The sequence below is a fragment of the Lissotriton helveticus genome, chromosome 3_1 (assembly GCF_964261635.1).
Source record: "Lissotriton helveticus chromosome 3_1, aLisHel1.1, whole genome shotgun sequence".
NCBI lineage: Eukaryota > Metazoa > Chordata > Amphibia > Caudata > Salamandridae > Lissotriton > Lissotriton helveticus.
The window spans coordinates 1,042,117,591-1,042,142,000 of record NC_136061.1 but is presented as its reverse complement, the minus strand read 5'-3'; the positions used below and the strand labels follow the sequence as shown (position 1 = coordinate 1,042,142,000).

Here is a 24,410-nt window from a genome sequence, read left to right as displayed (position 1 = left end):
ACGGGTTTTTAAAACGCCAATTATCAAATATATCTAAATCCGTCTTACAACCCCGCAAGGCGATAGCAACTTGTGGTTTGTTTTGTCTTCAATCTTTTTTAGTTGAGTCAACCGTGGGATTTTGTAAAAAATTAAAATCACCTCCCCATATTTTTTGACCAGGTATGCCTGTCAATGCTTGCTTTAATTGCAGGATAGGGAGTGGATCATCTATGACTGGCCCATAAATTGTAGCAAGTATTATATGTATCTGATTTATTTTCCCATGCAGGAATGTCCATCTACCACTCATATCTGAAGGCGAACCTTCCACATGAAATTAAACGTGCTTACCAATGAAGATACTCACACCCCTCTGCGCTGTCCCTGATACAGATGAGCAATAATAGCCCGCCCAATTTTTAAACATTTTACTAGTCTCTGATAGGGCTTGGTGGTGTGTCTCTTGTATGAAGATCACATCGGGGTGATGACCTTTTAACCAGCTCTCTATTGCACATCTTTTACGTCTGTTGTTCAACCCATTAGCATTCAGAGAAAAGAATGTCACCGTACTCCTATTCATAGTATATTAAAGAACAGGAAGTCGTTGCTAGTTTTTATCCACAGGTTACAACTAATATCCACTAAAGTGCAGTTTTGTGCTCTATGTGCAAAGTGAAATGCTTCTAAAGTGCGACTTGTGCAAAATATGCAAGGTAGTTCTCGTACTAATATTACAACCACCCTAAAACTACAATGAATAGATAAGATATGTTCTACAAGACAAGTAATTTTCAATTGTACAAATTGCGCAAATATTAACCCAATACAAAAGCCAATTCAACTGTCCTAAATCTTGGCCTAAATATTATAGGAATTGTGCAAAATAGCCGATAAAAAACGATACAGCTGGACTAAATATTGGCCTAGATATTATAGCAATTGTGCAAAGTAGCAATAATGTGCAAATTGCGCAGTTGTCACATCAGTTATGCAAGGAATATTTAAAGTGCAAATCGTTCAAATATTGAACCGATACAACCGGCCTAAACATTATAGCAATTGTGCAAAAATAGCGTAAAGTGCAAATCGTGCAGTTGTCATATCAGACAAACAAGAAATACTTAATACTTAAAGTGCAAGTCACGCAAATATTAGAGCAGCACACTAAACATAGAAACTGTGCGATAAAGTGCATGAGAGTACGATGTTCAATGTGCAATATACCATGCATGAATCAAAGAAACATAGTGCAAAAAACAACTTTCCTTAGCAGCATTATTCGTCCTCCTAGAAACAAAGAAAGAAAGTAAAAACTTTTCCCTTCGTCTATAAACTCTCTTTTTCTAACTGCTTCACCCCCACCACCAGCCCCCCCACCCACCACCCCGTAGAAGGGAAACCCCAAATTGTCCCACCCACAGTCCTTCCTCTTCTTCTTCTTCTTCTTACTGGATGCCATCCTATTGCATCCTGTTGCATCCCCTGGTTCGCCCCTTTCACCCTTCCCTAGGAGCTCTTTTCAACTGCTTCTCAAAATGTTACTTATATATATATTTTTTTTCCCCGATATATATAGCCACAGAGACTCTTTTCCCTTATATAACTGTAAGGCCTTCCAAGAGGTTTTGGGCTTCTGATGTGTCCGTAAAGATAAATAAATTTCCTTTAGCTAGAACTTTTAGCTTTGATTGTTACGCAATCATTGCCTGTGCCCCTTTGGCCTTAAAGGAGTCAATCATTTTAACAAAGTCCTTACGTCTGTGGGCAGAGGCGGCTGACATATCGGAAAAGATTTAATTTTTTTAATTTCGTCGACAGTTAATGATCTCTTTGATATGGCTGTACATAGGATTTGCTCTTTTACTCTGTAATCTGAGACGTTTATTAAAATTGTTTGAGGGTATTTGAGATTGGCAGGCCTGTGTGCAGGTACCCTATGGGCTCTGGTGATTGTAAGATCCCCTTGCAATTCAGGTATTGCCTTTCTCAATAATGATTCAGTCCATTTTACCATTCCCGCCATTTCCATACCCTCCGGTATGCCCACCAGGCATAGATTAGATCTTTTGTTGTAGTTCTCTAAATCTTGTAGCTTTGATTCCATCTGCCACTTGTTTTTATTCAACGCCTGAAGATCTTTTTGGGTGGAGATGATGTTATCCTCCAAGGCAGAAACACGTGCCTCCACCTCAGCGACTCTTCTTGGTAGACTGCCTAAATTTTCCTCCATCTTTGTGAGTCTGTTGTGTAGGTGTGATATTTCATGTGCTAGTGATGCCTTCATATCTCTTAGTTTTTGGAGGAGAGTTACAAGCATTTCTTGCACTGAGATATCATGCCTTACTCCTCTTTTACCAAGATTGCCATCAGTGGGGTCTGCTTCCTTTTCTTTCTCTGGATCTGAGATTAGCACTGATTGAGATATAGAATCCAGCCCCCCTTTCCATCTTCCTTTCACGGCATCTGATGGGGTATTTGGACCTCCGGAGTTGGGACTGACTGGCCAAGGGACCTATAAATGTCTCTTGTGGCTGAATATGTGTTACCAGATCTGAGAGGGGATGATCAGAGGTGGATGGTGTTCCCTGGCCTCCCGTGGATTTACCCCGTGTTGGAATTTAATTTCTGCTTGTGTTTACAAATATGATTTGAATGCAATTGGAACTTTCTCACCTTCGTTAAAAGTTAAGTAGGTGAATCCGCATTGACCCGGAATGATTCGGATCACTAAGTTGCGTACGTTTACACGTGTTTGTAAATTTCTGCGTAGTTTAGAATGTAAGTTCTTCCAAAATTCAGGAAACCTAGAATCGACTGTAAGTTTTTCGCGTTTTTGGAGGTTGGAGTAGCACACACTTTTCTAAAAAGTTGGCTGCCAGGGTTTTGCCTTCACATGATAGTTCATATCCGAGAAAAAGGACGTTGAGATGGGCAATTCTTGATTTTTTTAAATTGAATTCATACCCCTCAGAGGCGAAGCCCATTATAATGGTGTTCACCCTCTTCAAGTGCCTGTTCAGGTCATCGTCTGTTAGATAGATATCATCGACATAAGACAATGCCTCGTCACCATAAGCTTGTAGTAAGTCTGTTACCCGTGCTGAGAATAACCCCAGACTATTCTTGAATCCTTGAGGGAGACGACAGAATTGATGCTGTGTCCCCATTATTGAAAACGGTCAGGTGCAATGTTTTGACAAAAGAAACCGTTAGGAATATCTAATGTGGTTTTATATTTTTTATGCACAATGTTATTCATTAATGCTGTTCTGTGTGCATTTTGCACTGCAAATGTTTTACAACAAGAGTTTAGGTGTCTGTAATCCAAAACTAGACGATATGTATTGTCTGGTTTGGAATCAGGAAACAAAGGATTGTTCATTGATGAGGTGCAAGTTTTAATCACCCCTTGGTATTCAAGTTGATCTAAGATCTCCTTGACCTGTTCTTTAGCTTCTTGCTTAATTGGATACTGCCTTTGTGCAGTTGGTTGATTTTGTAACTGGATCTTATGATGAAGTGAGTCCTCATCCCATCCGACATGATTTTTGTATAATGCTGGGGCTTGGGCAACTGCCCATTTCCTGGCATAAGTATATTTTAAATGTACTGGAACATGGTTAGAGAAGGCTGGCATAATAATGTCTTCACCATGTGGGCACTCCCTGACAAATTCTGATGGCCAGTCTTGGTCTGCAAGAAGTATGTCATAACTCTTTGAAAGTCGCTCCTAAAAGAGTGCTTTCACTTTTCTTGGCATGTCTCCCTCCATCCGGAGTGTTATTTCACATAACCTATGTGGAGAGCTAACCCTGGTTTCTGCAGTTTCAACTTCAATGTCTTCATTCAAGTCCACTGTCTCCAGAAGTCCCTTCACGTTCTGGTGAGCTATTGATACTTCTGCTGCGCTGTCCAACATTGTCTGAGCCCATTCTCCGTTCTTGAGTTGTGTCCTCAGGATCCTCAGCATGTCTGATTTTTAGACCTGCTACCTTCTTTTTGGTGAATTGAGGTTTTGGTTTGCTTTTCTGAACATGTTGATCGTTGTTGGACTTCACACGTTCTTCTTTTTGATCTAACCGTCCTCTCCTTTCGAATGTCTGTGACGATATCTGAAAGGTACAAGAGGAACATGTATCAGTATCTTGATACCTGTCAGGTTTTCTCAAATTATCCCTATTCCTGAGGTTATACCTCCTTTCAGAGGGCTCCTTTTGAGGAGCCCTACCTCTGGGTTGAGAATCTTTCTCTTTTAAATACTGTTTGTTATTTTCCCACTTCTTTTTAGAAGAGGTAGGAGTGTTTTTAGTAAAGACCTTTTCAGGACTTTCAGACAGTTGTGGTTTAACTGGTTTCCCACCCAAACTGTCTCTGCCTAATTCTTCCTAGGAATTTTCAATCATTCTGGCTAGTTCTTGTGGTTGCTCTGTTACATCAAATTCCCTTAGATTCTGGCGTATTACCTCTGATGCTGCTTCTCCTTTAATATTAGATAATATTATTGTTGAGACCTGGTTGACATTTTTCAGTAACTTCATACCTAAATTCAGAGCAGGCTCTGCCCCGTATTCGTTTTGAACCTGTTTCAGGACGTCGGGTATTACCGCCATAGACGTAACACCATGGGGGTCATTAGGATGGCGGGCGCCCGCCATCCTCCCGTGGAATGGGACCGCCTGCCATTGGTGCAGGGGTCCCGTTACTGACTTTAGGATGCGCCCGCCATGTGCCCGCAATGTGCATTCCTGACATTGCGGCGGGTGGTGCTCTCAGAACCGCCCGCCACAATACCAGGAAGGCATGTCGTGCACTTCCATGCACAACATGGCAGGCACCGCGCCGTGCCTGCCATGTTGTGCATGTGCACCCCCCAGAATCCCGGGGGGCCCACTACGCAATGGCAAAAAATTGCCTACCTTTCTGTGGCGGCGTTGCCGCCACAGAACGGCACAACCCCACATTAATGCTAATTTGGATCGCGGTGTCTCCCAGACACCGCCACCATGTTAGCAGCTTTTCCGCCCGGTCGACTCTGCAACCGGGCGGAAAACCGGCGGACGGTCTTTCCGTCCGCCGGGGTTAACATGGCGGGGGGTAATTCCAAAGCGGGTGTTGGTTTTTAGCGGGCGGATTGCCACCACCATACGGGCGGGGGCGAACCATACGAGCGGGGGCGAACCACCTGCTAACCTAATGGACCCCCATGTGTTTTAGTGTAGATAGCAGCGAAGATATATATAAGGGCATGAATCGGGAAATCTAGATACGATATCTAAATCGACACCCAACAATGCAAGGGTGTGTGCGTTCTCTTAAGCATTTATCCTGTACTGCAAGGTGCCCCTTCCAGTACAAAACTATGCTTTAGGGCTTTTCCCCCATGTTGTATGTGTGCTGTATAATGCAGCACATACGCAAATCTGGAAAAACAAGGAGAAATTAAAGCATTTCTCCTCGCTATGCCTGCCCCAAGGAGTGGTAAGAATTTGGCACAAATCCCTCTGTACCAATGTTTCTAGATTTGTATCAAAACTCATGGGTGTTTGCATGTGAACATCCATGCACAATCCATAAACGCCCACTTGAAGCAAAATAATGCAAATTAATGCATAACACAATTTTGTGTTACTTTAGGATACTATCCAATGTAAAGCAGGATGTGGGTTGAATAGTAAATCCCACCCTAACACTGCACCTGGCATTCTGATGAATCGAAGCCCACGGAGGTTTGCCTTCCCTTATTGAACTTCCCCAGGCAACTGATCAATTATCTCCAGTGATTGGTTTCCTATCATCACTGCTATAATCTTTCTGTTGTGCTGCATACTTTATTTAGCTTCCTTTGCACTGATATGTCGTATTAAACTAGGTTTTTAGTCAGCAGAAAGTGTGGCTTGCGTTGTTGCTTTCTTCTACAGGATTAAAATGGAAACATGCCAGCTGGTTATATTCCTACATAAGTAAAGTACTAGTAAGCACAAAACAATGAGGAGGTTGGCTTGCTTTTTGATAATCTTCAGTCCTCTGCTCCTCCCTTACTCTTCTCTTCCTTACACTGTCCATCCTGTCCCTTGGATATTTCCACTTTGATCCCTGTATGTTTGACATGGGGTGAGTAGTTGAAAGGTTTCAGCACTCTGCCCATCATCTTGTTGTGTTTGCTATGCAAAGATAGACAGTCTGGAGGAACTGCATGAGAAGGTACATTTTAAAAGAGAGTGTTTTGCAGCGGAGGGCTATTTTGGGGAACTCTTTTGAGCTTTGGTAACTGGCTGCCAATCTTTCGGCTTGAACCAGCCTGAAAAAATGGACTGTGACAAAGGGAGACTCAAAGCAGTGGCAATCACTAATAAATAATAGAGCGTTGTATGTAATCTAATTTTGAAAAAAAAAAGTTGTTCATATTTTATTTTTAGAAATGAATGGCTATCAGTGAGTAGCGGCTCCTCAAGGGAGTGCTGCAGGCGGGGGAGGGGCAGGGTGGGGGTAGCAATGGTATTTGTTTTATTTATTTATTTCTTTACTTACCTCCGTTCTACCATATGCCGGAGTTTACTACCCCCCACACTGCCCCACCCCTGCCTCGCCTCACTGCCCCGCAGCACTCCCTCGAGGAGCCGCTACTGCTGTCAGTTTCTTTGAGTACTATGACCTATATGCAAGTATTTTACAAAAAAAATCCCCTCCTCAAAACTGAAATTGTGTGCACAAGCTTTAAATATTTTTAAATAGCTGATGAAGGCACAGAATACAATTAAATTATTAAAATGCAGTCTCATAGCTAGATCCTTGATTTGTTTGAAAGACATATCGCAATGGTACATTCAGTGTGTACGATTTGTATATTACACTAGATATTATTAAGAATTGTACGTTTGGTTTCTCTTAGAGGTGGGCTTAGTTCAAATCTAGTCATCAGTCCCTTCGGTGATATACTGGCACCCCTAAACTCGGGGCATAGAATACATACTGCAGGGTGGATATACAGTGGCAGCTGGTAATCGTCCTTCTTCCATAATGCGGTGATTGTTTATGGGCTCCAGCAACACGAGCCTGCTAATTTCACACTCTTTGAGCAGAGCACTTAGCGTCAACGGAGGACAGTCAGCCGTGAAGATGGCGGCTATGAAACAGTCGTGCTTAGGCACATTCTCACTGCTGGCCAAGTGAGCAGCTCCTGGCTGAAAACCTAGTTTATAATACGAACGGAAATAACAGGTCTCTATATTTCAAAATATGCTTCAGGTTAACCATCATTATTGTGGACATCTGGGATGTATTTTAATACAAACGTTCAATTATTGTTTCTGATTTTGTTCCAGTCAGCTGTAAATGTTAATTTGTCTGTGTTCCCGAGCGGAATATTTAATAGCTCTGAGCGAAACCCAAAGAGCAAGTTTTTTAAATGTGCGTGCATAGTAGTGATTTTTAGGTCTGCTGTCTGCTAGAGCTCATGTCAATACAACAACCGAACAATAATACGGAGATATGGACTTGGGATCAGCTTGTTTGGAGGAAGCCCCTTTAGCATTCGCATTGCTGATTTGTGCATCAGTTCTTGCCCAGCACACGGCCTTTTAGTATTTTCTGCCATTACAGTTTGCATTAGTGACTGGTGAATAGGTTGTTCACCTCTGTGATTGCAGCGCCTCATCGCACTTGTTGTTGTATATTGCAAGGGTTTGGGGAGGGGGAGTGACCAGCTGCAGTAGAAGAGAGACACAGCAAAAAAGATTGCACATCAGCTTGAGAAAATCTGGTCAGAGATGCATTTGTGTTTAGCGAGAGGTTAAACGGGTCCGGACCATTCCAAATGACAGCTTTTGCTAACAGCACCAGAAGACGCTGCCTCAGTGTGCCTGAAGGGTGCTGCTTACTCTACGGAGCAGTGTAGGAGTCGGTGCTCCACTGTCTCCCCCTGTGCCCTTGTGGTGCTTCTGACCCCTCAGCTCCCGTTACCACTGCTCGAACTAGTCAGAGTGGTGACCTCGCGCTGGGCTCGCAGCTTCTGCAAAGGGGCCATGCATGTCAACAGCTGCAGCTTCACACCGCCTTCCTCGCCCGATGAGGGCCTGCCTGGGGCATTAGATGGCAGTTCATGTAACTGTAGTTGGGAAGCAATAACTCTTCTTTAGCACGTTCTGATCTGAAACAAAGTAGTAAACTGTCACCACGTTTAATTGAACAGAGCTCACACTGATGCCTGACAGGTGCATAACGACGCCAGAGTGAGCCATTGAATTCTACCACCTGCACTCCGCTCTGCTGAGTGGGCACTCCCTGTGATGCAGCGACGTAGCTAGAGCTTGTAGCGCCCGGGGCTATCCTTCAGATTGCCGCCCCCTGGCGGGTGCTGGGGAAAAAGAACGGCAAGCACCTGAAAGAGGAGGTCCGAAAAACACATAGGGGCAGATTTATGAAGGCCCTGCGCCGCCGGTGCGTCACTTTTTCCCATGTTAAAAGTGACGCACCGGCGGCGCAAGGCCTTCATAAATCTGCCCCATAGTATCGCCGCTGATAGTCAGGTGAAGCTCACAACTTCTCCTCCACAGGCAGCCCGCTGTAAGCTGAGCTCTGGAATTGGGCGTGTGAAAGAACTTACGTAGGACGAAACAAGCAAAAACAAATAACTTCCTGTGCTCGTCCTTGAAAAATGTACAGTACCTTGAGGCATGTTACCTACCTATGCCTGCCAAAGCTAGAAATGGAAAAATTGAAGAGCAGGCACGCTGTACCAGAGTACCTGCTTGTTTCTGAGAAGTGCCGGTACTCTGTAATTAAACGTACTAGTCACTCTTGAGAAGTGCTGGTACTCTCCAATTACTCTCCAATTAAACGTATTGCACATAGCTGCCAAGGTTTTAGATTACTTATGTGTGACATTTTCAGAATTTCAATGTCATTATGAGTGACATTAAACCACTATGAGTGACACTTTCTCGCCAGCAAAATCAAGCTATGAAGACGAGGGAAACAATAATACCAGAAATACACCCATTTGAGCAATGAGAAACTTTAAGATTATCTCAAAACTGCTGCAAAGTACCAGAAATGGAAGTGCAGTTCTCCTCAACAGGTGCCAAAAGCAACACAACACCCTTCTTCTGCTTTCTCCCATGCACATACTCCTTCAAAACACTTCTTCAAAAACGCTCTCACACTTGTGGAATCTCCTCTCATGCTACACTTTACACCTGCTCGCTCCTGTGTAAAATTGCCATTTATGATACAAAACCTTACCAGAGTGATCATTAAATCCAAACTTCTTCATGTAAACTATTGCTTTAACCGAGCAGATGGTGTCTGGTACTGAGTACCTGCACTACTTTAATTTAAAAGAAAGAGCATCTGCACTTCTCAGCACTGCTGTAATACATTTAATGGGAGAGCAGCAGCACTTCGGAGGAGCGAATAGGTACTGTACGTAATAAGTAGCAGCCCTTTCTCTATGTTTCCATTTAAAGTACTGCCTATAAAATTTCATAGGTATACGTCTGTCACCCCTCCAACCGCATACATCACTCTATCAGCACTGACAGTCTGCAGAATCCTCAGTCGCAGCTGCCACTTCAGGTAATTGACAAGTTACAGGCTCTGGCTTGTGCCTTTTGAAAATAGTACATACAGCACAGAGCTCGTCTGGACGAACACAAGGACCCCACCATTCCCGCATCACACAAGGAGCCAAGGCAGGTGAAGAATGATTTATTTATTTACATCAAAGGCTCGCCCAGAGGGAATATCTGCCTAGGGGCCAGGGCTGGTGACACAGCGGGGGGTACAGCAGGACTTCAAAACACTTCTGCCTGGTGGCAGTGTGAGCACGAACTCTGGCAGCCCAAACACTGAGAGGTCGAGCATGGATTGGAGGCCATCGGTCAGAAGAACTCAAAGTCCTTGGCGACTGTCCGGTCCTAGGGAGTCTACCTGCACCCTACCTTGTGCTGCCACTGCTGCCAACGAACGAGCCATATTGAAACTTGCCTGACCACACACATCATCACGGAGCGAGAAACCAGAATTTAGTCTCAAGATGACAGAGGAAAATAGTTTACTGGAAAAAATTGAGATCAGCGTTTCATAAGCCGAAAAACGAACTGGGAGAAATGCCATGAATTTGCAAGAAACGTACACTGCATACCTTGTAGAGACTAGGTCAGTGGACCCTGTAAACGAAGGACAGAATTCTCCCCCAGACTCGCTTTGGAGGCGGTACAGCGAATTTGAACTTTTACCGAATTACTTGCTAGTTAACTACCCCAGCGTTGTGGTGCCACCTTTGCCAGAAAAACGAGCCGAGTTTGTTTGGCATAAGCTATCAGCTGATAACATGGATCCAGACTTTGTAGACAGACAAATGATTGATTTGGAAAACTTCCTGCTGCGGGTGGCCTCTCACTCAATTCTGTGCCAAAACAAAATCTTTTACTCCTTTTTAACACAGGAAAGTGGATGGAAGGAAGCGGTTAATGAGACAGGGTTCCAAATTAAGGCAGATTCGAGATTAAAAGCCATCAATGCAATGTTTAGAGTAAAGAACCCTGACAAGAGATTTTCTGAACTAAAACATTACAGCGATGAACTGCAGTCTGTCATATCACACCCCCTGCGAGTCCGCACTAGAGTTGCAGACCGCTTGTATGGCGTATAAAGTACATGGCAATTATGGAAGAGTGTTCAGCAAATGGTGTGCCATAGAGAAAGAGATGGGGGACGGGATGCAGAGCGCCGGCCATCACATGGGACGTATATGCAGCATCTATTGATGATATCTTAGAAGAAGAGCATTATGCAGATCAGTTGAAAGAGTATCTCTTTTATGCCAAAGCTCTTCGGTCTGTGTGCCGGAAACATGAACTTACACAGCATGATTTGGAGATGGCAGCCATGGATCTGGTGTCCAAGAAACAACAGTTCGAGGAACTGACAACAAGCACTGTGAGGACGTTCTCCTTGAAGGGAATGACCAGCAAACTGTTGGGACAAGAACCACCTGAGCAGCGAGAAGCCAAAATAAAACAACTTGAAGAACAAATTGATGAAGGAGAAGAGCAACTGAAGGTTAAAAACACAGAGAGCAAGGAATTTGTGAAGAATGCATGGGAAGATATAGATCGCTTGAGAAAGAAGAGGAATCATGACTTAAAAGAATCACTCATAAGTTACGCTGTGATGCAGATTAGTATGTGCAAAAAGGGATCCAAGTTTGGACCAATGCAAAGGAATGTTTCAGCAAGATGTGACCGTGCCGAGACCAGTTCCTACCCAGCCAAGTGCCAGAGACCAGTAGCACAAGTGCACACACTTCTGTACGAAGAGGAACTTTATACATCCAAATTTGCAGTGAGTCAAATACTTTTGGCAAAGTGCAGAGTAGCACAAAAACCTGTACTATAAAGGTTACCATTTAGCTAGATCCCATGAGGCTCGAGCCTCGGGGTATAATGTTGCCACCCTTCAGTTCCATATGCCTTCTTGCAGCGCTACTCTTATATAGTACTATTTTTGTTTCTGTTGACACTGCACAAGTGATCGTGTTATCTGAGCTGCCCCCAAAACGTCAAGCTTTGACAGTTTTTATTTCCGCCACTAGTATTAACCTAGTCAGACATTAGGTTTATTGTTTATTGTGTGATTTTTAAAATCTTTACAATAAAGACAATTCCAAAAACAATCCTATAAAATTAGCAGTTAAAAAAAGTAATGTGCAAAAAGCTAGGAGCAGCAGTTGATACACTTCTTAAAATAAAATAGCCAGAATGGATTAAAAATAAAAACGGAAAGCAGACTAGTGGTAAAATGTTTTTGTTCATAAGTTTCTTGGGTAAAAGGACCTGGAGTGGAAACAAACCATGTTAAGTGCAGGTGGAAGTTTAAAGATTGTTATACTTCAGGAAATAGCAGGTTGCTGGAAGGTACAATTTGGGCAAAAATGGTGTTCAAAATCTAAATTAAATCTGTAAATAAATCAATCAAGGGACATCTGAATGAAGCCTAACCCACCGTCGCACCACCCAGGAGCCTGGAGAGCAGTGAGCAGAGCTACAGGCTCGGTGTTTGTCAGGCTGTTAGTTTTAAAACTATGAATACCTCAGTGAGCCAAGCAGCCGCCTCTCTTTGATGACAGTCTGTGACCTCTCTTCTCCAAAAAGGTCCAGTCGCAGGGCAGCATGAGTAGGCACCGTGACCAATTTGGCACAGGCAGCCGTGCGAGCAGTGAGAGTCTGCCACTTAAACTACAGAAACAATTCGTAACTGCAGCCCGCTCGCACTGGGGCCCGCCTCTCTCAGGAGTAACTTAACTTCCTGTCTCCCCCTCAATAGCGAAACACACTCTTGCAGTCCTGATGCCATGTCAGGTGACCGCAGCCGCCGCAGTAGTAAATCAAACAGCTTGCTAACACTCGGCTGCGCATAATGACTTCTGCGCAGTGTCAGTGGTGCAGTTCAGCCCATGGCCAAATAAATTATAAAGACCAGTACCGCGCGGCCGCCGCCCTTAAAATAGTGCCGCCCGGGGTGGACCGCCCCCACCGTCCCCCCTAGCTACGCCGCTGCTGTGATGACTAAGCACACACTTGTTGGAGCCTTCGCTTACCCTTAGGAATGAATGACTGATTGGCTTGTTGTAAGGGATTCCAATCATAGAGCCAGCTGGCAGCTCAGCCTTGCTGCTTGAATTCTGCACTAGGTACCTTCTGGGGCATTATATGCAGTAGCTCTCCATGAGTGCACTAGCATCCCGGTTGTGAGGGAAAACCCACCTTCTGGATGTGTTCACTTTGTGCCTCCCATTGAGGTTTTGCTGGTTCCACAGCATGTCCCCTTTATTCAGCAGTATCCCCTGTTTGCATGGAGATTGCTTCACAACAAGAGAGCAATGTATCAGTGCTTCATCACGCTTCCACTTTTTTCATCACAAAATGTGTTCTATGGCCAGAATATGGCATTTTTCACCATTTGCACTTTCAGCGCATTCCGATACTGTTGCCCATGGTATGATACGGAGAGGATCTTAGGGCCTGATTCCGATGCGGTTAGGAAGGCCTTCTAACGGCATTTGCTCTGTCCAAATCGGATCAGGAACATGTCTTTCCGACCGACTCAGAAAGGTTTCCGACCAACCGAGTACGATGAGAGTTGAGCGTTAGGAATATCTCAATCCGAACCCGACGGCATTTGGACTGAGCGAGTCATACGAAGTCAAATCGTACGTCTCTACAGGCTGCTTTTCCGAATGACCGAGTACGATGCTGGATTTGAACAGCCTTTCCGAATCATGCAGTCCGACTTGCATCGGGAGTCCGAATCAGACTTTGGGGGCCCGTAGTGGGCCCCCCTGCACCTGGAGCCTTCCCAATCGGGCCTGTGGGGGTACCAATGGGCCCCTTTTACCAGCCATGCACAGTGTGACAGGCACCAGGGGGTGCCCGCCACAGAGTGCTCAATTTTCTCCAGCCACCCCTTTCTTCTATGGGAGCGTATGCATTCAGTCAGAACAAAGGCTACCATTGAAGTCAATTGGAGTCCAACCAAATCGTATCTGGAAACATCCGGATGTATCATACTCAGTCAGTTGGACTCTCCCGATCCAATTCGGTCGGAAACCATTTCCAAACCCATTTGGTCGGGAAGCTTTCCAAACCACATCAGAATAGGGCCCTAAGATGGGTAGCAAGACTGCTCTCATAACATTTATTCTAGGTTTTAAAACATGCGGGTGAATGCAGGAAGAACACACCCAATTATAACAGCTGGAAAATCTTAAATGTAAAATCATCAGGTGAAAGGACTTCACTGTTCCTCAGCCCCTACCTGACCAACAGCTAAGGCACGACAAAAGCACCTGTGAGGCAACATCATCCCCTTCCCGTCCCACTTCCCCTCCCCTCTAGCACAGGAGCCGCACATACATTAACTACCTCCTCAGAGTAGCTGGTAAATGTATGAATTTAACCCCACTGAAAAGGGAAGATTGTGCTTAATACCACCTGGTAAATTCTGGTCCGTACCGTTATTCCATATTCCTTAGGGTTTAACTTGTAATTACAAAGTACCAACAGGGTGTTTATAGACATTGCCTGGAATTAGGAGCGCAAAGTTTGCATCCCGCTAGTCCGTACAACTCAAAATGGGGCCCAAATAGTCTAAATGTTCTATTTGTTCATGCTCGGTCAGACAATGGTGTTGAACATTGTCATTTGGGGTTTTTAGGAACCCCTGCATACGGGTTTTTTTTGTAAGCTATTCTTCATTTCAAGGAAGTAGCCAGAAAATTAAAATACCCAAAGCACCACCCAATCAAAGCAAATGATCGCAGCCCTCTACTGGAGAGATCTCTTGTCTCCTCCATCCAAGTATCTGTACATTCATCCACCCATCGATATCCACCATTTCACATTTACATTCTGTTACGTTATGTTATGTTACAACCCATTTGTAAAGCGCACTTTGACCAAGGTTTCATGGCGCTATTTGAGTAGTTCTGAGTTGACTGTTCTGACGTGACTTCGGTAGGGACAGATTACTCATGTGCCTGTATGAACAGCCATGTTTTAAGCTGCTTTCTGAACTGAAGCAGGTTCTGTCATCCATTCATTCTTTCATCCACCATTTGGTATGTCCATCCATCTGTCTGCCTATCCATAGTCAAACCTATACATTCATCTCAACACCTATCCATCAAATCTCTCCGTCCCACCACCTCTTCACTTATCCATCCATTGTCCTACCCTGTCACTTATCCATCCAACCACCCATTCATTCATCCATCCACCCTTTTACTCATCCATTCTTTCACTCATGCATCCATCCTGTCACTCATTTATCCATCCCCCACCCACTCATCTATCTATCCAACCCACTTTCACTCATCCATCCATCTATCCAACCATCCACTCTTTCACTCAACCATCCATTCACCCATCTATCAATCTACTCATCCATCAATTTACCCTTTCACTCATTCATCTAAAATTCCATCCAACTGTCCTTCCATCCATGCATCCATCCATTCATCCATCATTGCACCCATTCACCAATCTGTTTACCCACCCTTACACTCACCCATCCATCTATTCTTTCACCCAACCATTCATCCATGCATCCGTTCACTCATCCATCCATCCACCCACTCATTCATCCACCCATCAACCATCCTTTCACTCATCCATCCCTCTACATTTTCACTCATCTATTCAGCCATCCATCCACCCACCCAACCTCCCTTTCACTCATCCATCCATTCTTTCACTCAGCTATTCACCCATCCATCTGTAAATTCACTCATCCATCCATTATTTCACTCATCTATCCATATATTCATCCTTTCACCCACCTATCCATCATTCCATCCATCCAGCCATCCTTTCACTCACCGATGGGTCATGAAGGCAGAAGTAAGACAGCAAAGCTAAAATGGGTCTAAAAAGTTACTTACTTGTATGCCGTTTATTTAACTCCTTTGTTTTTTAAACTTTTTTTATATAGAGCGGACTTGGTATTCCTAGCAGGAAAGACAGGTCAGGACACACATTGCCCTGCCCTCAATTCGATTTTTAAGTAATGTAAATCATTGTAAAGAGTTTGTTGTTTTTATTTTCCCCCTCGTGTTGGCAACATAGAAGTTGCTAGAAAACAACAGGTGGTATGGCCAGGAGACGTGTGCCACACCCTCACCTCCTTGTCACAGAAGAGCCTCCAATGCTCGGTGCACCAAACCTTACTAAACCAAACCCCACAAATGACCCCTTGCAGAATTCAGAATTGTGTCAGAGATGTATAGCTTTCCAGGATCCGCTATTGGTTTCACACCCATTTCAACCTCTAACTAGATGTAGGTTGAAAGCACAAAAATAGGGAAAATAAGCCAAGTCCTCGTAAAATGCCAGAACTGTGTACGAAATTTTGGTTTTCTGACAAAAAATGTCCTGTTTCTGAAAGCTGGGAAGATGGTGATTTTAGCACCACAACCCCTTCATTGATGCCATTTACAGAGAAAAAACAGACGCTTCTCTTCTGCAGCACTTTTTTCCCATTTTTCCCCAAATACCCCAAATGTTGCTGTATTTTGCCTAATTTACTGGTCCCCTCCACGGGAATCCAAAAACCCAGGGTACCTTTAGAATTCTCAGTATGTTGGAAGAAAAGGACGCAAATTTGACATGGATACCTTATGTGGCCAAAATGTTATGGGGGCCCAAGCGCGAACTACCACAAATAGCCAAAAAAAGGCGTGGCACAGGGGAAGGCCTGGCAGTGGTTAAATCTGCATACCCACAAAGAGATCTTTATTAATCATTTCAAAACCGTCCAATACCTAATATTTTTGTAACATTGCTGCCAAGAATTCCTAGGTGTTCTGCACTCACACATACATTTGTTTTAAACTCCACTAGTTCACTACTGAAAACACTGACCCACATTTAGAGATGCCCTCAGATCTATCCCTGGTGAAGGGAGCAACCAGGGGAGAAAGTAGCTAAAAGCTTTCTGGTTTCTCCGGAACTGGAATTATCTGGTCGTCAAACTCTGAATCTGATCATTTTAAGCCGAGAGATACCAGACCTGGCAACTTCGGCGGAACTGTGTGCAGCTCCTGTGTACAATCCCATCCGCCCTCATACTTCAGCTGTGCAGAACAGAACATTTTCCACTAGCTGAAGGGAATGGAAATATTTACTCCAGCTGCCCCCACTCTCAGCCCACCCCCTACATCTGAGGAGAAAAGGCTGTACCACGTTTCCCAACCACTTTAAGCATGCAGCAAAGGTTTGTAAACGAGGGCACGGTTTTTCCCCCGGAAAGGTGGAAAATACGTAATTGGACCTGGTATTACCAAGTCTGCATGTTATTTCCCATTCCACAGGGTGGAAAACTTGCAATCTCTGATATTACACTGTGCGATACCATGCTGTATCCTTATATCCAGAATCTTCCCACATAGACGACGGGAACTCATAATGATAATGATAATCTGATTGTATAATGGCCCTGATACGCTGCTACATCTCACTGACATCAGTGACAAATTGCTTTAAGATCAGCAAAGAAATTTAATTGGAAGAGGAAAACCAGGTTATGGCTATGTTTACAATTACAAAATATATTTAAATCTCGTAAGTAGACCACAGAATCATAACTTAGAGGTTTATGTTTGCTTCTGAAAGGAGAAAAAGGAAACAGCAGTACTTTAGCCCTTATAGTTAAAATACTAAACAGAAAAACTGTTGTTTTAAAAAGTTACGCACCAAATGAATAGGGAAAGTCTAGTGCCTAATTGGAGACAGTGGTTTCCGGTGCTCGACACCGCACTTAATTATCAACACCGGTACTTATGACAGTCTACCACGTGTTGGCAATTTGTGTCTAATTTTCAGATAATAACTCAATCCACATTCAAAATTACTAATATGTGCTGTCTGAGCCATTCATATAGCTTTGGGTGGCCCGAAATAGTCTGGATTTTCACACTTGCAGGAGTATTATGGTTAGTGATTGACCTGACATCCCGAGTGTGGAATTCCCCCCAAATGTTTTGCCTTCACCCATCCTGTGTGTTTTTGCCTTCATCCCTCCTGTGTGCTGAGTTTGTTTTAGTTAAAAAGAACAAAGTGGAAATGCCAGTACTGATGCAAAAATTATTAAACATTTAAACACAAAGCCTGAAAGAATAATTCAAGGCTAGGAGCTGATTAATAGCTTTTATTATTTAGTTCCAACGAACAGCTCTATTTTAGAAAAGCATATTCAAAACGATGAACAATATTACATGCTACGTACAAAAATAAAAATAAAAGGTAGGGGACTCTTGCATCATATCAAGCATGTCACAAGCATACAACATTCAACCATTCAGGGACAACAACAATTATTAACATGTGCAGTATATTACAGTGATTTACAATAAAAAAACAAGCACAACAAGGCTGAAAAAGGGCCACGGTCTGCAAAATATTTTGGAAACTATTACTTAGAGAGTTGTCTACAAAAAGTACATTCCTTACACAAATTAGGATATTCTTGGTTTTTTTCAAAAATTTAAAGAAAAACACAGTAATGTACAAGGAAAGGTGAAAAGCAACCGAGCGGTTCAAATAAGCTTATCACCCATGCAGACTCAAGGGTGGCTGTGGGCCTACGCGTTTCGAATCCTGCCGATCTATGAGGATTCTCTTCAGGGCCTTTAGTTATATCTGCCTCGGTGGTAGGCGGGAGTGCTGTGCTGGAGGCGGAATCGCCTGAGAGAACGGAGGAGGTGCCTATTCTTAATGAGCCTTTATATTGGAGTGTAACGGTCGTCGAAGTGGAAAAAGCACGAAGTCAATAGGAATGGGCATTCAAGGATGCACCTTATCGGGGGTGATTTGAGCGACGTGGCAAGAAGTACACACTCTGGCACAGGCGCCTAAGGCCTAAGGCGCCTGTGCCAGAGTGTGTACTTCTTGCCACGTCGTCGACCGAGGCCCTGGAATAGTGATTCAATTCAATTCTTTCAAAATGATACCAGCGCGCTATTCCGCGTTCTTGGGCCTTTTGATCCGTTTGTAAACAGCAAGCCGCGTCCGGCGGACCACGCCCTCCATAATCAATCACGGTCTCTCAAATCACCCCCGATAAGGTGCATCCTTGAATGCCCATTCCTATTGACTTCGTGCTTTTTCCACTTCGACGACCGTTACACTCCAATATAAAGGCTCATTAAGAATAGGCACCTCCTCCGTTCTCTCAGGCGATTCCGCCTCCAGCACAGCACTCCCGCCTACCACCGAGGCAGATATAACTAAAGGCCCTGAAGAGAATCCTCATAGATCGGCAGGATTCGAAACGCGTAGGCCCACAGCCACCCTTGAGTCTGCATGGGTGATAAGCTTATTTGAACCGCTCGGTTGCTTTTCAACTTTCCGTGTACATTGCTGTGTTTTTCTTTAAATTTTTGAAAAAAACCAAGAATATCCTAATTTGTGTAAGGAATGTACTTTTTGTAGACAACTCTCTAAGTAATAGTTTCCAAAATATTTTGCAGACCGTGGCCCTTTTTCAGCCTTGTTGTGCTTGTTTTTTTATTGTAAATCACTGTAATATACTGCACATGTTAATAATTGTTGTTGTCCCTGAATGGTTGAATGTTGTATGCTTGTGACATGCTTGATATGATGCAAGAGTCCCCTACCTTTTATTTTTATTTTTGTACGTAGCATGTAATATTGTTCATCGTTTTGAATATGCTTTTCTAAAATAGAGCTGTTCGTTGGAACTAAATAATAAAAGCTATTAATCAGCTCCTAGCCTTGAATTATTCTTTCAGGCTTTGTGTTTAAATGTTTAATAATTTTTGCATCAGTACTGGCATTTCCACTTTGTTCTTTTGGATATTGGCTCAGCCATACTGATTAGAGCCACCCCCTCGTAGTTTTTTGGAGTTTGTTTTAGTTGGCTTTAGAACTTTGAGCACTTTACTACTGCTAACCAGTGCTAAAGTGCTTGTGCTCTCTCCTTCAAACATGGTAAAATTTGCCACCACCAAATTGGTGCATTTAATTCAGTTCTATTAAATGGTACTACATGTACCAAGGGCCTTTAAATTAAATACTACTAGGGGTCGTTCAGCACTAATTGTGCCTTTTAAAACATGTCTCAGCCCTGCTACGCAGCATATTGTGCAGTTTTTTACTGTTGTTTCGACCTGTCAAAATAAAGCTTTTGCTAAGCCTAAACCTTCCTTTTTAATACATATAAGTCACCTCTTACGCAGACCTTAAAGGCTCATAGGGCAGGGTGCATTGTATTTAAAAAGTAGGATATGTGTTCTTAAGTTTTACATGAAAGGGCAGTGAAAAACTCCTAAAGTTGTTTTTCATTCTTGTAAGGCCTATAGTTCCCATTAATTAACACTGGGTTACCTCATTACATTTAATAAGTGATAACGTTGGATTGGGAGCAGATAGAGATATGCTGTTTACACTCAAATGAATTCTAATGTAGAACCCTTTTTTAATGGTAAAGTTGAATTTTAAGTCACAATTTTGAAAATGCAACTTTTGGAAAGTTGCCATTTTCTTGTCTTAACCATTTGTGCTTTCTGCTAGTGTCCTGGGTCGCATGGGAGTGAATGGCCCTGCAGTTGGGGGTATGTGTATTGATTCCTGACAGTAACACAATCATTAGGTGTGGACAGGATAGGTCATCCTGGCAGGATGACTGTGAGGGGCTGTTCCCACCCCCACTTATATTCAAAGGGCTTTCCCTCTTGTACACATAAAGTAATCGATACCAGGCTGGCCCTGCTTTTGTCACCCGTAGACGTTTTGAAGCCTTCATGGGGTAAAGAAGAACTTTCCTAAACCAGATATGAGGGCTTGACAGGGTACTCCCCCACTCACAAAGGTTAGCATGAGATATATATATATACTGGACCTCCAGACCCACTCACCAGAACACTCCTGGACCTTTGGACGTTGCAGAAAAAAGGACTGCCCTACTGTTTGAGGACTACCTTCCATCTACAAACAATAGTGGGCCTGCTTACCTTACCCCAGGCTAACTTGAGTTACTCCAAGGGTCAATCAGGGACTCACAGCCTCCTCCACCATTAACGTAAATCTTGCCATGGAGATTGAGAGGTTAATATTTCTGTGATCTACGCTGGTCCATGTTTCCAACACATGCTGCAACGAGGTTGGCCTGAACTTGTGACTTTCTCTCGGTCTAGCACAACTGGCGCTTTGTGCTTTTAGGTGCTATTCATCCTAAAAAATGTCGAATAGAATATCTCTGGTTATACTGATTGGATTTTTGTTATTCTGGTCTCATTTTATTTATTAAAATTTAGGATTTTCTTGTGGTGTGTTTTCACTTTATTACTGTTTGTGTGCTGTATAACTACTTCATACATTGCCTCTAAATTAAGCATGACTGCGTTTGTGCCAAGCTATCAGAGGGTTAAGCAGAGGTTAATTTAGTGACGTTTGTGGTTGTCCTTGACAAGAATTGTGGTTGTTGCCTGTGTGGGCCTTCCATCCCCTCAACCAATGACCCATATTTCTTTACAGTTGGTAGTTGTGTTGGTGCTGTTCTTGGCAGTGCTGGTAGGGGCAATCGTTGGTGCAACCTGCAGTGACCTCCTGGTACTTATGATTTTGACAACTTAAGCACTGGGAAAGGCGTAACACATGTATAAGTTGGTGGGACCCATATGTCATTAAGATGCCATGTCTACAGAGACATTAGCATTTTTCTCTACTCCGAAGTGCCATTCCGTTTGAATTTCTAACATTTCTACAGAGATATATTAGAAGTTTGAAGTTCATCTTCCTGGTAAGCCAATTTTGTTAATCTGAGGGAACAATGAGTGGGCATTGGCTGTTTGTTTTTCCCAAATGACCATATCATCTAGTATGAATTGTTCCTGCCCATCTAGTGACAAGACTTCTCAGCTTATTTATTTATTTGCTAATTGTGATATGTAGCGCAACACTCCACATGAAGCGGATTTTAAAACTTTGTAAACACATAGCTGGGATTGACAATGGCATCATGGGAAACTTATTTGTCGCAGTAGCAAAGCTGATGAAAAGCATTGGTCAGTGGAGGACAGAGCTGAACAACAGAATGTATGTAAAAAAGAAAGATCTAAATAGTTACAATTTGTCACTGATGCCAATGAGACGTAGCAGTGTATCAGAGCATTACACAATCGAAAATAAAATAAAATAGATAGAAAATGGTAGAACAAAAGCATCAGAGTTAAAATTTAGGGGCCTATTTCGATGGAGGTTGGAAAGACTTCGACCTTCGGTTGAAGGCTTTCCGACGCCCGGCATCGGTTTCAATTCTGACCGGCTGATTATGTATCAGCCGGTCAGAATGGAAACCGGCCGGTCATGCCGCCTGGCCTCTGATGGGCTCAAGGAGTCAGTTGGCCAGTCGGAACCGGCTTGTAATCCCATAGGGCGGGCCTTTCCGCCCTTGGGATTATGGTGCATGGTTTCCAGCATTGTTTCCATGCCGGCCTGTCCGACATGGAAACCATGTCCGAAATCGTGCTTGGGGGCCCCCAGCAGTGCCCCCTTGTGTGTATGGCCTCCAGTTGGGGGCCGAGGGGGTACCTATGCACTGAGCTATTACAGACAAACAGTACACTTAAGCATTCAGATGCAAATGTTTCCCATGATGAGTTTCTTTAAGGGTGATTTATAAAAACTGAGGAGAGGGAAAAATGTTGATATGAAGAGAGAGAGTGTTCCAGACTCTGTGAGTATTGCAACAAAAGCATCAGCAAAGAATGGGTCTCTTCTTAAAAAATCAGAGTCTAGCGACACCTTATATCGTTATGCCTCATAGTACAAGATGTACTGACGTAAATTAGCTTCTTGGAGATTTATTTTGTGTTTTATGAGGGGTAAAGCTTTGTAGGTAAAGCGTGCAGTTATCATGGAGCCGCATGCCTCAGCTAAGAACCATTTGACGCAGGCAAGACATATGCCCTGTTTTTTCCAGGAAATTCCCTCTAATAAATATGGACAGGATGGACATGCTGAAATTCATCTTGGGGATGCAATATTTATTGAATTGCTCACAATTCTGATATGTTTGGTAACAGGGATTATTGCACATATCGAAATGTAATGGCAAACTCAAAATGAGGTTTTTTAATGTTGGTTAGAAATGTGACAGCAGCACGAAGAACACATCCTAGAGGGACAAACCAGTTTTCCAGGATACAATGAAAAGGATAAAACTGTAGTCATGGTTTCAGATCATGAGGGCGAGAATGTATTTTAAATTCTTCACTTTTTGAAGATGGAATCTGGTGGACCTAGCCATTAGCTCGGATGTGTCCTCTGAAATCGAGGATGTTATCAAGACGAAAACACCAGGATCTAGCTATCGTAGTCAATTTAGGAGTAATGTTAGCAGTCTTTAAAGTTTTAAGCCAAAGAGGTTTGTTTGCTGATTTAGATTCCAGGGTAAGGAAAATAAATGAATTTTCTTTGAAGCACAGCGTCTTAGGGGTTTTTGTTCCATCCATTGCGGAAAGAATGATTTAATCTTGGAGATTGATTTAAATCAGCCCAGTTTAAGATATACTTGTGTGTCATTGGCATATCATTGGCACAAAATATCATAACTTTTAGGGAGTTCACACAATTATTTAACATAGACAATTTAAGAAGATGGACCTTAAAGCGAACTATGCAGGATACTACAGAGGATCAGAATTAGAATTAGAATAGACAACTTGAACTAGTTGACTACTTTGAGAGATAATGTTGAAACCATTTTACCATTGTTTCTTCCATGCCCATCCTGTTTGTAAGTGTACAGAATATTTTTATGGTCTATGGTGTTGAGTCCCACAGTTAAATACAAAGGATGAGAAGATAGAGGTGGCTTTGAAAAAAGGAGAAGAGTATGTTTTCTATCACCTTTAATGTTGTAAATTACATACTGTGTCTGCTGGGAACGCTAACAAAAACATACCAAGAAGTCATTTTCCTGGATATGGTTAACTAATTGATGGAAACACATGGGGTTGATGTACACACCTTTATCTCAGTTTGGTACAACACCATTGAAGAGTGGAATTTATGAGCACCAGCCAGTGAGGGAGAACTGCTCAAACAAGGCCTTTGGTAATGGCAGGAGGCGCTGGATTATCATATGATGAGGGGCTTGTTACTAAAATAACAGACACTCTAAACTCTATGGAGGGATTTGCTTGTTATGAGAAAAAGATGCCTGTCCTAATTGAAGAAATATTAGAGACATCAATTTCCTGTTTAATGTTGTTCATTTTATCATTATAAAATAAAACAAATGTATTCTTTCTGAATTGGTCAGGGCCATAGTGAGAGGTGTTAATCTCATGGGATTAGATAATTTCAGTTTTTGTGAATTCTAAAGAGGTTTATTTGAAAAGTCAGAATTACTACTCTTTGATGGAATAAAGGGTTGATAATTGTATTCTTTTTAATTTAAGCTGGACAAGAAGGAGAGGAGTTATAGTGATCCTCCATAGTCTTTCAACTCTTCTAAAAGAACAGTTTTTGAGTCTAATAATAGATGAAAACCACTTTGAGGTTTTGGTTTTGTTGAGAGTTCTCCCAGAGAGCTCACGGGAGGGATGTGGTTTTACGAAAGGCAAAGCGATGAAGCAGGTCAGGGTGTCTGCATCTACAAGGTTATAGTCACTAATCCTATTAGATTCTCTTTCAGTTTATTCCTTAATAGGAAAATATGGGTTGGAATGAAGAAAAAGATGAGGAGATGATCAGACCAGTTGAAGTTGATAGGGTCCAAGGGTTTGATGCTGTCTCCACAATAATGAGGTTGAGAATAAAGCCTTTACCATAAGTGAGTACGCAAAATGTTGAAGGAGGCTGTTGAGGACCAAAACGATATAATTTTGGAAGTGATAGACAATG

At 42.9% G+C, this 24,410-nt stretch overlaps 1 protein-coding gene and 1 pseudogene across 1 annotated transcript in view; both read left to right on the top strand.

Annotated features, from left to right (window-relative positions):
• MYO3B (myosin IIIB) overlaps positions 1-24,410 on the top strand; it is a 2,563,893-nt gene that overhangs the window by 2,181,811 nt on the left and 357,672 nt on the right. The window lies entirely within an intron of this gene.
• LOC144823242 (sorting nexin-4 pseudogene) lies at positions 9,884-11,228 on the top strand (annotated as a pseudogene).